Below are 12,291 nucleotides of genomic sequence, written 5' to 3' on the forward strand. Positions count from 1 at the left end.
TGGCTGTAGCAGCCGCTCTTCTTTTTAAAATACCGGTTGTCCTGAACTTTGCGGCCACATCCTAAAGCCCCTTTTGCAACAGGCACTTTACAGCACTCTGCTTTAAAAAAAAAAGGTGCTTTTTTTTTTTTAATGAAGTTTCAGCGGAGATCAGCACCTACTGAGTTATCTCTGTCACAAACCACAGTGTAAAAAAAAAAAAAAAATAGATGCTGTAGCCATATTAGATACAGATATTTTTGTTGACAAAGCTCATAAGCAAACATCTAAAGGTAAAGTGATGGTGCACCTCCAGCTGTGTCCCTGGACATGGACACGCGTGTAGTCTCTCAGTGTTCCACAAGTCACACCAAATTATTTCACTTGGTTTGGTGTTTCAAGAAGGCTGTTCTTCCGTCAGGGGCGAGGTGAAAGCTTGGGCTAAAAGCTGAACCTACTCTCGCTCTACAAGTTGCGTGAGGAAAGGGAAAATTTTCCCCCAAGCCCCACTGCAAGTGGCATTGCAGGTAGGTTGTTAAGGACGCTTGGGCAGGACCGTCCCCAGAGTTTGGTCCATGTGCTTTGGTTTGGCCTGGCACACGGAGGGGTGACCACCCAGAAGGGCACACACTGGGCCTTTGTGGCATCCTACCTCTGCACAGATACTTATTTTTACAAAGCTTGGAAAAAATACCTCTGTGCCTGACCAAGCTCCCACTGAAATCAACAGGAGGCTGATCAAACTTCACATTCTTAAGGAGATATATTGCTGCTCAAGAAGGTGGCAAGGGAGCCAGATCTCGACCATTGTAACCTGGAGAGGGGCTGTGGAAGGATTACTATTGGCAACTCGTGCAGTGGAATGAAACCAGAGATGAAGAAGATGCACTCAAATTGCATCTGGAGACAAATGTCCATGCTTTCTAACCTCAAGCAGAAGTTTCACTTATCTGATATGCCAGTTGATTTTACAAGACTTATTTTATTCATTTACAAAAGGAGTAGGAGCCAAGCTGCTGCTTTTTTCCACCCCCACCCCCCCTTTCTTTTTCTTTTAAATACTGCTAGGTTCCATTTTCTTGACATATGAGCTTTTCCATGACTGGAGTTTCTTTTAGCTGAACTCAGATAAGATGAGAGAGAAATCTCAAGCTGGATCTATCTTACTTTATAACTAAGCAGTGTTCCAAAATGAAATCAGAAGGTGAGGAAGTAAAAAGTCAGTCTGGAAAACACTAAAAAAGACAATGTCTACTTTTTTCCAGCTGACTCCAGCTGGAGCAGAGTTGGGCTTCAAGATGTTTTGAAGTGCATATTCTTCACTTCTGAGTTGCTGAGTTGCTTTTGCCAGGAGCGAGCATCCAGCGCCCAGGCCCTGGCACCTCGTACGGCTGCAGCATGCCATCAATAGTCCTTTCTGGGGACACACCCCTGCAGACCTAGCACTGGTGTAGCTTTACCTCCAGTAGCAGGGAGATGTATGCTAAAACAGGCAGTATAGCTACTGTGTGCGCATTGTATACAACTGCTTTGCATGGGTGTAGCTTACACTATTCTAAAGATGTTTCTGCCACAGGGCTGTATCTCTGTAAGAGGAAAGATAAAGCAGAGGTAAGAGACAGTCTTGTGAAGATGCTGCCTCTTTGACTCTCCAGAAACTCATTGTACTGAGAGGAAGAAAAACTGGGGAAAGCCCAGCTTGGCCAGGGCCAGAGAGAGCATCTGGGCCAACACGTGTTAGAAGCAGGGCCTTCGGTTAGGTGATCTAGAGCATTACCAAGCCAAGTTCTGCGTATTTCCATCAAGGGAAATTTCGCCACAGCTCTGGGCACCCTATCCCAGCTTTTAGATTGTCTCACAGTGGAGTTTTTCTTGTGTCTGAAGACAAAATTTGGCCTGAAATGACTTGACTGTACATCACAGTGCATCCTCATGAAGAGAGTGCCTTCATCATCTCTACATTTCCAGTACTGAAAGATAGATGAAATCCCCCTGAGCCCTCCCTTCTCTATGCTGAATGAACCCAATCCCTTCAGCCTTTCATCACATGCCAAGGTCGCCAACCCCATAACCATCTTGGTGTGCTTACAACCCCGCTGGGCTCTCCCCAGTTTTTGAATGTCCCTCTTGACCTTGGGGACCAAAACCAGACACAGTGCCCAGGTGTGATGTGGGATAGTTGCATCACTTGTTCTGCTGGCTGCACTCTGGCTAATACAGCACAGTTAGGTACTGATGGAGTCACTGCCATGGGGTATTTTTCATCAAGGGATTTCAAAATGCTTTGTAAGGATGTTTTAGGAATAACTCTCAGTTTCTGCCCTCCTGAGATTTTTCAAAGGAGGTCGAAGCTTCTTCAGCCCTCCCATCTACAGCCGAGAAGAATTAAGTCTATTGTTTTAACAGCCCTCTTCCTTTTGGCAGAACAGTTAAATCCCTCACCTTCTGCAGTGTGTAACTCTAGAAAGAATTTTACAAGGGAGAAAAGACCCCCTTGGAGAGTAAGAGGGATGCATCAATTTTCCAGATAAATGAAGTGCAATGAAATCTTTAGTTTCTTTTATGCATACACCTCATGAAAGGGATTACATTTTTTCTAAACTGTTCTATAAAGGAAACACAATGTTTTTCTTAATTATTTCCCAGAGCAACATAACACAGACACAAACATGAGCCCTGGCTCTAATCTTGAAAATTTTATAAAAAAGCATATTCCAGCTGGGTGACTACTCCACCAGGTCCCTAAGCAACAGGGTTGCATGTTTTGGAGGAGAGTGCACCGGCTTTCTTGCCCAGCTCTGTGCTTGACCAAATGCCAGACTTTAATCCAAGCAGGGGTATGTGCCTCAGTCCCCTTGTCTTTAAAACAGAAGCCATGGTATTTGACTTCCTTTTGGTAGCAGCAAGAGAGAAATGTTAGTGATCACCACCACAGCTACCAGGGTCTTTTTCTTGCTTGCAGGCATTTGGAGAGAGAGCAGCATTACATCGCGTGACACTTGGGAGGTCTGCCCTGCCATCTCTCATTCAGAGTGCACACACTTAAATTGCCCTTCACAGATGTTTCTCCACCATGTCCATGAAACACCTCTGGTGTGGTAACCTACAGCCCCCCAGCATGGTCCTGACAGGGCTTTGCTGCCCTTCCTGGGGGGCACTTGAGTTGGGATGTCCTCTCTGCAATTTAATCCCATTTCTCTTCCTATCCCAGCAGACTTGTTAAAGCCTCCCATCTCCTTTTGCAGCTACTGTTTTTGATTGTGAAAACCTTATTGCATCTCTTCTCAGTTTTCTCTTCCCTTGTGGGAACAGCCCTAATTCTCTCCACCCTTTCCTACACCATGACTAGTTTCTCTCGCTGCTTTCCTCCAGGCTGCTGTCAACGCTTCCTCAAACTGTAGCATCCCAAATGACTCATTTCTGCTGAGGCCAGACTGGTGCCAAACGGGAGGGAGTATCACTTCATGTTTTCACACATCTCACCACTGTATGGTGTGACCCAGTATGATGCTCACCCTTCCCTGCAGCAGCAAGGTGCTGTGACATACACTAACACCCAAATTCAGTAGAACAGCTGTGTAGCCAGGTGTGGCCTTGTCACATGTCTGCTCATCCAGAAACCCATGCCAGGTTTGCACTTTCTCTTGTCCTTATCAAACTGCCTTCTGTTTTTCAGGTAGTTTATCCAGTATGGCTAGGTCATTTTGAATTCCTAGGCTGTCTCCTGTGTACTGGAAGTCCTTCCACCATAGCCGTCACTTGCAAATTTAATAATCGTACTCCAGGCTCTCAGTATCCAAAAGCATTAATGAATATATAGTATAGTACCATAGACTGGCTTCAGTGAAATCCATTCTTGGTGCACCCTTCCAGTTTGCTCAGGGATTTACTGACAATGACTCTTTGAAACAAGTTTTCTAACTGCTTCTGAACTTCCCTTATGATAGTGTCACGCTGATTCAAGTCACCTCTTCTTATAAGCACACCGTATGAGAAAATGCCAAAGCTTTACTATAGTCAAACCACATCTGTTGCTTATGTAGAATGACAGTTTCTACTTTTATCCTCTCATAGGAGGAACCTGAAATGGGTTTCCTATTAGTTCCTCATTAATCTGCGTTTCCTATCACTCATCTGCTTGTCATCTTTCATGGCCTTCTATGATGGAGTGACCACATCAGCGGATGAGGGAAGTGCTATGGATGTCATCTATCTGGACTTCTGTAAGGCCTTTGACACAGATCCCCACAACATCCTTCTTTCTAAATTGGAGAGATATGGATTTGATGGATGGACTGTTTGGTGGATGAGGAATTGGTTGGATAGTCGCATCCAGAGGGTTATGGCCAACAGCTCAATGTCCAGATGAAGATCGGTGACGAGTGGTGTCCCTCAGGAGTCCATATTGGGACCAGTACTCTTTAATAGCTTCATCAATGATATAGACAGTGGGATCAAGCGCACCCTCAGCAAGTTTGCAGATGACACCAAGCTGAGTGGTGTAGTTGACACACCTGAGGGGTGGGATGCTATCCAGAGGGACCTGGACAAGCTCGAGGAATGGGCTCGTGTGAACCTCATGAGGTTCAACAAGGCCAAGGGCAGGGTCCTGCACCTGGGTCAGGGCAACCCTCGGTATCAATACAGGCTGGGGGATGAAGGGATTGAGAGCAGCCCTGCTGAGAAGGACTTGGGGGTACTAGTGAATGAAAAGCTGGACAGGAGCCGGTAACGTGTGCTTGCAGCCCAGAAGGCCAACCACATCCTGGGCTGCATCCAAAGCAGTGTGGCCAGCAGGTCGAGGGAGGGGATTCTGCCCCTTTACTCTGCTCTGGTGAGACCCTACCTGGAGTCCTGCGTCCAGCTCTGGAGCTCTCAGCACAGGAAAGACATGGGTTTGTTGGAGTGTGTCCAGAGGAGAGCCACAAAAATAACCAGAGGGTTGGAACACCTCTCCTCTGAGAACAGGCTGAGAGAGTTGGGGTTGTTCACAGCCTGGAGAAGAGAAGGCTCCAGGGAGACCTTACTGCAGCCTTCCAGTTCTTAAAGGGGGCTTATAAGAAAGATGGGGACAGATGTTTTAGCGGGCCCTGTTACGATAGGACAAGGGGTAATGGTTTTAAATTTAAAGAGGGTAGATTTAGACTAGAGATAAGAAAGAAATGTTTTGCAGTGAGGGTGGTGAACCACTGGCACAGGCTGCCCAGAGAGGAGGTAGATGTCCCATCCCTGGAAACATTCAAAGTCAGGTTGGACAGGGCTCTGAGCAACCGGATCTAGTTGAAAATGTCCCTGCTCAATGCAGGGGGGTTGGACTAGAAGACCTTTAAAAGTCCCTTCCAACCCAAACTATTCTATCATTCTATGATTCTATGTATTTGCAAGTAACCTCATCTGTTCTTACAGTGTTTTTCTGGGAACTGAAGTTAAGCCAACTGGTCTTCAGTTGCCTTGCTCATCTGTCCCTCCTTTATAAAACTAGGGACTCCATTTTCCCTTGGTCAGTCTTGTATGATCTTGGTCACCCTCCCCAAATTCTCAGGCAACCTCAGCCAGCTCTGATAGTTTCTGCCAGTGGTGGAAATACCTATGGGGAATTTCATTAAGCACAACCTGTTTGAAATATGTAATTTATCGAAATGGTCTTTTTAAACAAATTTAAACAACTCTTCTTTTAGTACCCTGAAATCTCAGCCTTTTGGTAGCAGTTATGTCAGGTGTCCAGTCATACTTCTTCCTTTCAGCGGAAACAGAAAAAAAATCATATTAAACACTGTCATTGTTGGCATTGATAGATTTAAGTGATAGAAACGTGGGAGGGGAAAGGGACTACCAGGTTCAGGAAGTCCCGTCTTCAGTGGACATAAAGTATAACATAATGCAGAGACTAGGCAAAGTTCTGCACCTAACAAGCCAAACACTCTTTAACAAACTCCTGCCAGGAAGCTATTACCCTGCACTGCTAGCACTCAAAAGGCAGGCTGAGCTTTTGGAGACCTGGGGGTTTACCTTTTACTTTTCCTTATTACTGAGGGTTATGCTCCTACTCATGGCTGCAGCACCAGCACACTCTTGGCCGCTGCCCTGCCCGGTGGACAGCCCTTGCAAGCCCCCAGGCACTGCGGTTTGGGTGGCAACATGGGCTGTGGCTGGAAAGGGAGGCCAGGGGGAAGAGTCCCCAAGGCAGGAGATGGCTGTGGTGGCCTGAGGAGTGCAGCCCCAGCGTGGGCTGTTTTTGTCAAAGGGCCTCTCCCCCAGCCCTTGGTGCAAAGGGGGAGGTGCAAGGCCTGGGCTCGGGCTTCCTTGGTGCAAGGCTTTGAACTAGTGGTGGGACAATGAGGAGGGAAAATACAAATGAGATCTCCAGGAGGGAGCCTGCATGATAACGTCAATGCTCAACAGCTAAACAATGTTATTGCTAACTTTTATACGGGTTCTTGTTCTCAGTTCAAAGGGAAAGACACTTTATCCAGGGCTTCACCCTTTCCTGCAACAATCCCTGATTTGCTTGTGACTTGCCCATGGCTGTATGATGGCCATGCTGTCTCTCGCTCTCAGGTTTTTGGGATTTTTTTGCAGTATTTGCAGCATCATCCCAGATCAGAGACCCTCAGAAATGTCCCCAAGCTGTAAAAATGGGTTAATCACCCAATGATCTCTTGTTTCCAATTCAGTAAAGAATTATACAAGCAGTCATAAATGCTGATCTTTGAAAACAAGAGCAGCTTCCCATGCAATTGTTTAGTTCAACCAATGTACAAAGCAAAAATTTTCTTGGAATGTTACATTATTGTTATTTTTTTTAATACTAAGCGGTCCTTTAATGAGGGTTAATCTCTGACAGATGGCTCTGTCCATCTGGCACTACTGAAGTGTGTAAAAGTCTAATTTATGTGGAAAATTTATTTAAAATTGTATATGCATTAGAAACAACTAAAACAACTGATCTTTTCATCCTGGGAGTGCATGATGATGCCAAAGCAGCACTAATAAATTCCACTGCCAAGAAGTCAGAGATAGTTTGCAGACAGAACTGATGGCATGAGCAATTTTTCTCCTTTTGTAGTTGTGAAATATTTCTAAGGAAAAAAATCCTGTGAAAAAAGCGCAATACCTCTCAGAGACAGATTTGCACAGGCTCTGGCTCGTGCTGCAGGAAGGCACCTTATCAGCATCTGCCTCAGTCGCTGCTACGAGGGAGGGCATCCCTGGTGAAAAGGCAGAGTTGGAGATTCTGGCTCCAAGTGTGCCCAGCTCAGCGCAACACCTGAAGGAGTGATGATGGACCACTGTCACTGCTTCTCCCACCCGACTAGCAACTTTATACCCATCCAGCCTGCTACGAAGGGCTGAAGCTCTTGCTGGCTGCGCCGGTGGCTTGGGGTGGTGAGGGCATCGTCTGGAGCAGGCAGCGGGGGGAAGCCGAGTACAGCCCCAGCAGGGGAAAGCAGGGCTGTGTGCCCACACTATGGGACAAGAGGGAGGAGGAGGAGATGGGGACCCTCTAGAAAGCCTGCAGAATAGCTCAGGTAGGGAGATGAACGCACGTGAAACCAGGCTTTATCAGTCCTGCTGCTCATGGAGCAATGCTACTTGTGCAGCCATCAGCTTCAGAAAAGTTGAAGAGGCAGGAGAGGCCCTGCAACAAACAGTTGCACAGGAATTTTTAATAAAACACAGAATTTATCATCTTCAGAGCATGATCTTGCTGCCGTGGTGGCCTGTGTGGTGAATCCCCTTGGATTTTGGGGGAACTTGACTGAGTTGTTACGTTGCTCTGGGAATCTGAAATGTTATTTGAATGTGGTGTGATGCTCAGAGAGTAAGGCAACAATTTGTCTATAACAAAATAAACATTTATCTGTTATTTTTTCTTCTTTTAACATCGTCAAATAATCAACCTGAGAAGGAATACCACTTTTAAATTTCCTAGAATAAGAAAATACTCTTTTATGTCAGTTCAGAAAAAGTTCTTTCTGTCTGCAGTGGGCAAGATGGTTGTCTTATCTTGAAGCATGAAAGGGTTGAAGTTTGAGTATTGTTTCATGCTGCAGTAAAAATATTATTTTGTCCTGAAGATCAGAACAGAGTATTCAGTATTCCTCCAGCCAGCAGATCTATATTTAGAGTGACAATACACAAGGTTTTCTTAGCAATGGTAATTTTTTTCTACAAAAACAGTGTCCTAAAATTAAATCCTTAGGCAAGACTGCTTTGCATTTAAAAAGTGCTTTCTCTTTTGAGACTTCCAAGTCAGGTTAGCCTCTTAAATCTGTATGGAAAAATCTTAGGTGCTTTATTAAAAAGGAAACTAATCAGGCTCTTGCTACGTGATAAAAATCTATTAAAATGTATAATTTCACTAAACGTATTTTCTGGTGGTATTTTAATCATGGAGTATCTGACAGCAGAAGCATTGTTTCTATTGAAGTGCAATGGGATGACTTAAAAGGTTTAGAACACACTTTATTTCCTTTTACATGCTCTATGATTATCTCCTAGCAGTGAGACGTAATGGCTCCAGGCTGCTCTGTTCAAAGCCAAGCCTCACTGTACAGTGGATGTTGGGGGAAAGCCATCGGGGTGCTGGTCCATGAATTGGAGGAGCTGAAAGCGGATCTGTGGTCCATCATACTCTGCCTGCAGGACTGTCTCTCAACTCCTGAGTTCAGAGTGTTAGAGGACTATGAAGCTGCAGTAGTCAGTCAGGGCTACCAGCATGAAAGCTAGAAGCTGGAGCTCATACTTTTGGTACAGGAGGCATGGAAAATTTGGTAACCAGGCTTACTGTGGGTCAGGGAGCCTCTACAACTTGCCAACAAGAGATGTACTGGGAAAGGTCCGGAGTTAGTGCCCTTCTTCAGACTTTGGGCACCCAAACCTGGGTTCTGTCTTGAGGACTGGTGGTAATATCTTGTTTTTTCAGAACCAAACAACTTTCATTGCATCCTTTAAAAGAAAAAAAAAATCATTGGTGTTAATACCTAAATTTTAAAATAGTGGTTTGAACACATGCTCAGGAAATGAGACACATGAGTTTTAAGCCTTTCTCAGCTCAAGGATGTTCAAACCCACATCAGAGAGAAGCAGCATGAAAGAGCCTGTAGCCACAGGGTGAGCGAGTGCACTCGGAGCACAGAGTGTAGGTCTTCTTACGCATTGCACTCTAGTCTTCAGGTGAAAAGTGAACTTAATTTTGGGAATACAGATTGGAGCCTCGCTGGCCTTCTGAGTCATACTTCCCCCTGCCTGGTCTCTTCTGTGCTTTGGAAAGCTGCGATCGTACTGCCTTTGCCCAAGGGAGGTGGCTTCTGACCCTGTGACAGGTACTTAAAATTGTTGCCTAGGAATAAAACTGCCCTGATAGAAACCTCATGGAGACAAGGCACAAGTGCTCTGTAATTGAGTAGGAGCTATTGAGGTCGGCTCACAGCCTTCATTTTACCTTCATCTATCACTTTTATGGCAAAAACTACCAGCACTTCACCTCCACTGAAATAAATGTCCTGAGCTCAGTGTCTCTATGTAAAAACACAAGTGGTGGTCACAACATCAGCAGGCTTTCATTCCCCACATACTGTTTTAAAAGCTGACTTGCAGTTCTTCTCTCTGGAAATACCAGCTCAAAAGGGTTGCAAAGCACTCAGACACTTTAAAAGAGACTGGCCCCATTGGAAAAGGTCCTGTGTGAAAGCCGCACTGTCAGCTGTTTGCGCCTTCCCAAGTGCAAAGACAGCAGAAATCCTGTGTTGTAGCGGGGGAAAACCCCGGTAAGGGTTTTCTGTGACTCTCGCTGGTCGTGCCGAAAGAGGGACTGTATTTGCTGATGTGAGAGGCCTGAGCCTGTCCCTGGAGGGGCACACAGTTTCCTAAACTTAAACAGCTGAAGGAGAAGAGAATTTCATCCAACAGCTATTTAGAGTGAAATGCATAAGCAAATCTGCCCTTCCGCTGCCGAGGGTGTGCTCTGTGGAACCGAGGCATTTTATTGCAATTTTCATGCTACATGAGGGTCTCTTAGAGCCCTGACTCCCACAGTCCAGGGAACACAGGACAACCTCAGAATTGATTAAAAGTAGTAATTCAGTTTCTAGCTGTCATGAGCCAGAGAGAAGCTGGAAATTGTTACTTGGTTTTGATTAAAGGGTTCAAACAAGGAAAACGTCATAGGTATTTTCTTTTTTAATCTCGTTAATTTAAAACTAGCCCCTTTAATATAAGGGAAAAGCCTGATTTATGATTTTTGGACATGTGTAGTTGGCAATTCTGTGAATAGGACTACAATGCATATGCTAGCTCAGTTAGTGTATGGTTCACCATATGCACATTTTAGAAATTAGGACCCTGACGTCCATTTGTCAGTTAAACCTCCCCAGATCTGGGTGCCTTGGATCTCTTCTGGAGATGCTGGTAGGCATTAATTAGTATTTGCATTGCAGCATCTGATGCTACCTGTGGTATCTCTAGCTATAGCTAGAACCATTTTTCCAGCGGTAGCATTCACAGTCAGGCTTCTCAATATAGGGGCTTGACATTCATAGCACCACAGGGTATTTTTAAGCTCAGTTCTTTCCTGTAGTTCAAGCCTTTTGAAATCTTTGGAACCACTGCCCAGGACAAAGTACAGGTAAAGGAGAGCCTGCCCAAGTAAGAGCTGACCTTCTGTCTTAAGTGTTCTACTATGACAGGAACTATTTCAGGTAGACTATAAGTAGCACTTCATAGAAATAATGGTTTTCCCATGACAGCCAGTTTTTTGTACTATCATTAAGCTTTGCAAGACTTGACATACAGACATGGGAATGCAACAGGAAGGTAACAGAGCAGCCAGAGCCCTTCATACATAATCCACTTGTTCTGCTTACTCCTAATCATAAAAGGAGTAGGCAAGACTGGTTTCCTTTTCCCTCCCCATTTCTCCCTTTGTGTAGAGAAAGTGAGTTGACTGAGCCAGTCTGATCATGGAGCAGTTGGGAAAAAAAAAAAGGAAAGTCATAAAAACTGAATGCATGTTTCTTTCCCTTAAAGAAAAGGAATGGATTTGGAGAGTTATGCATTCCTGATTCTAAATTTGAGAAAATAACCAATTCTTTGACATGGAAAGCTCATTCCCCCACTACCAATACTTAAGCCAGGAAGGCAGATCTCGTAGCTTGCTGTTCGCTGTTATGTTTGTGCGTTACTTAGCTGGAAGGCTGTTTTTTATGCTGTGACTATAAGGGAGTGCAACCTTTCAGCCACAGAAACAAGTTCCGAGGCTAGAACACAAGCTCAGCTGTTGTCAGTACAAAGTAACATTTAATTAACGTAGAAACTGTTACTGAGGAGTTTGTCTGAACAACAAATGATCAAAGAAGATGTCTCTCCCCCCTTTCATTGCTCTGGTTTAACTCCCTACAAAGGGATGTTTTGCACACTGGGCATGGAGGAGGGGTGTCCTTCTTTGAAGTTGTTTTCAAGTGCTTTTGGCAAAGCTGGTAAGAACTGTGATGTTTTCTATCTCCTCTCTTTGCAATAAAATTACCAGCTGCAGAGGCCAAAGCCTTTCGCCGAGAACTGTGGAAGAGCGCAAAAGGCTGCTCCTCCAACCAGTGCTGAACTGCTTCCCAATAAACCTGCTCTACTTCTATACTGGCTTTTTTAGAAGGTAGTTATAGGCCTCCTTGCTCGAGCATGGCAAGTGACAGATTAAAGGACATGTTGCCCAAGGGGTCTGTGGTAAGCTGGGACCAGGAACCTGGACCAGAACTGAGCCTAAGCCATGTTTTTAAAGTTTTGTTGTTGGTAGCACTTTCGGCCCCAGTCAAACCTGAAAGGGGCCTGAGCTGGAGCATTTGATGGCTCAACTCCCTGCTTAACACACTGTTCCCAAAGTGAAAGCATGTCTTAAATGGCACTGTTAAGTGTCACATAGTGTTACGGAGTTAGTTCTGTGTTTCCTGATCCAGAGAGAAGGAGCAGCAGCAGGGAGGAAGGGCAAGACCACCCTCTTCAGTGGTGGTGCAACTAATTAAAGTGATTAAAGTCATGCTGCAGCCATGACCTTAGAGGACCTGCAGCAAAGACACAGCTCTTGATTCAGTCCTGAGCAGTGCACATGGTTCAGTAGGTAACTATTTAAGTAGTACTCCATACAAGGGATTACAATGTATTAAAACCAGCCTTCTGGCAGGAACAAAAGAGACAAACACACACAAACCCCAAAATAATGACTTAAAACTAAAAAAAAAAAAGATTCATGTAAAAATGAAGAAGTCTTTTCAGTAAGAAATTAAAAGGAAACTTGAGGATAATATGCTTATAGGCATCACA

This window comes from Phaethon lepturus, unplaced genomic scaffold (genome assembly GCF_000687285.1).
Source record: "Phaethon lepturus isolate BGI_N335 unplaced genomic scaffold, ASM68728v1 scaffold8809, whole genome shotgun sequence".
Taxonomy (NCBI): domain Eukaryota; kingdom Metazoa; phylum Chordata; class Aves; order Phaethontiformes; family Phaethontidae; genus Phaethon; species Phaethon lepturus.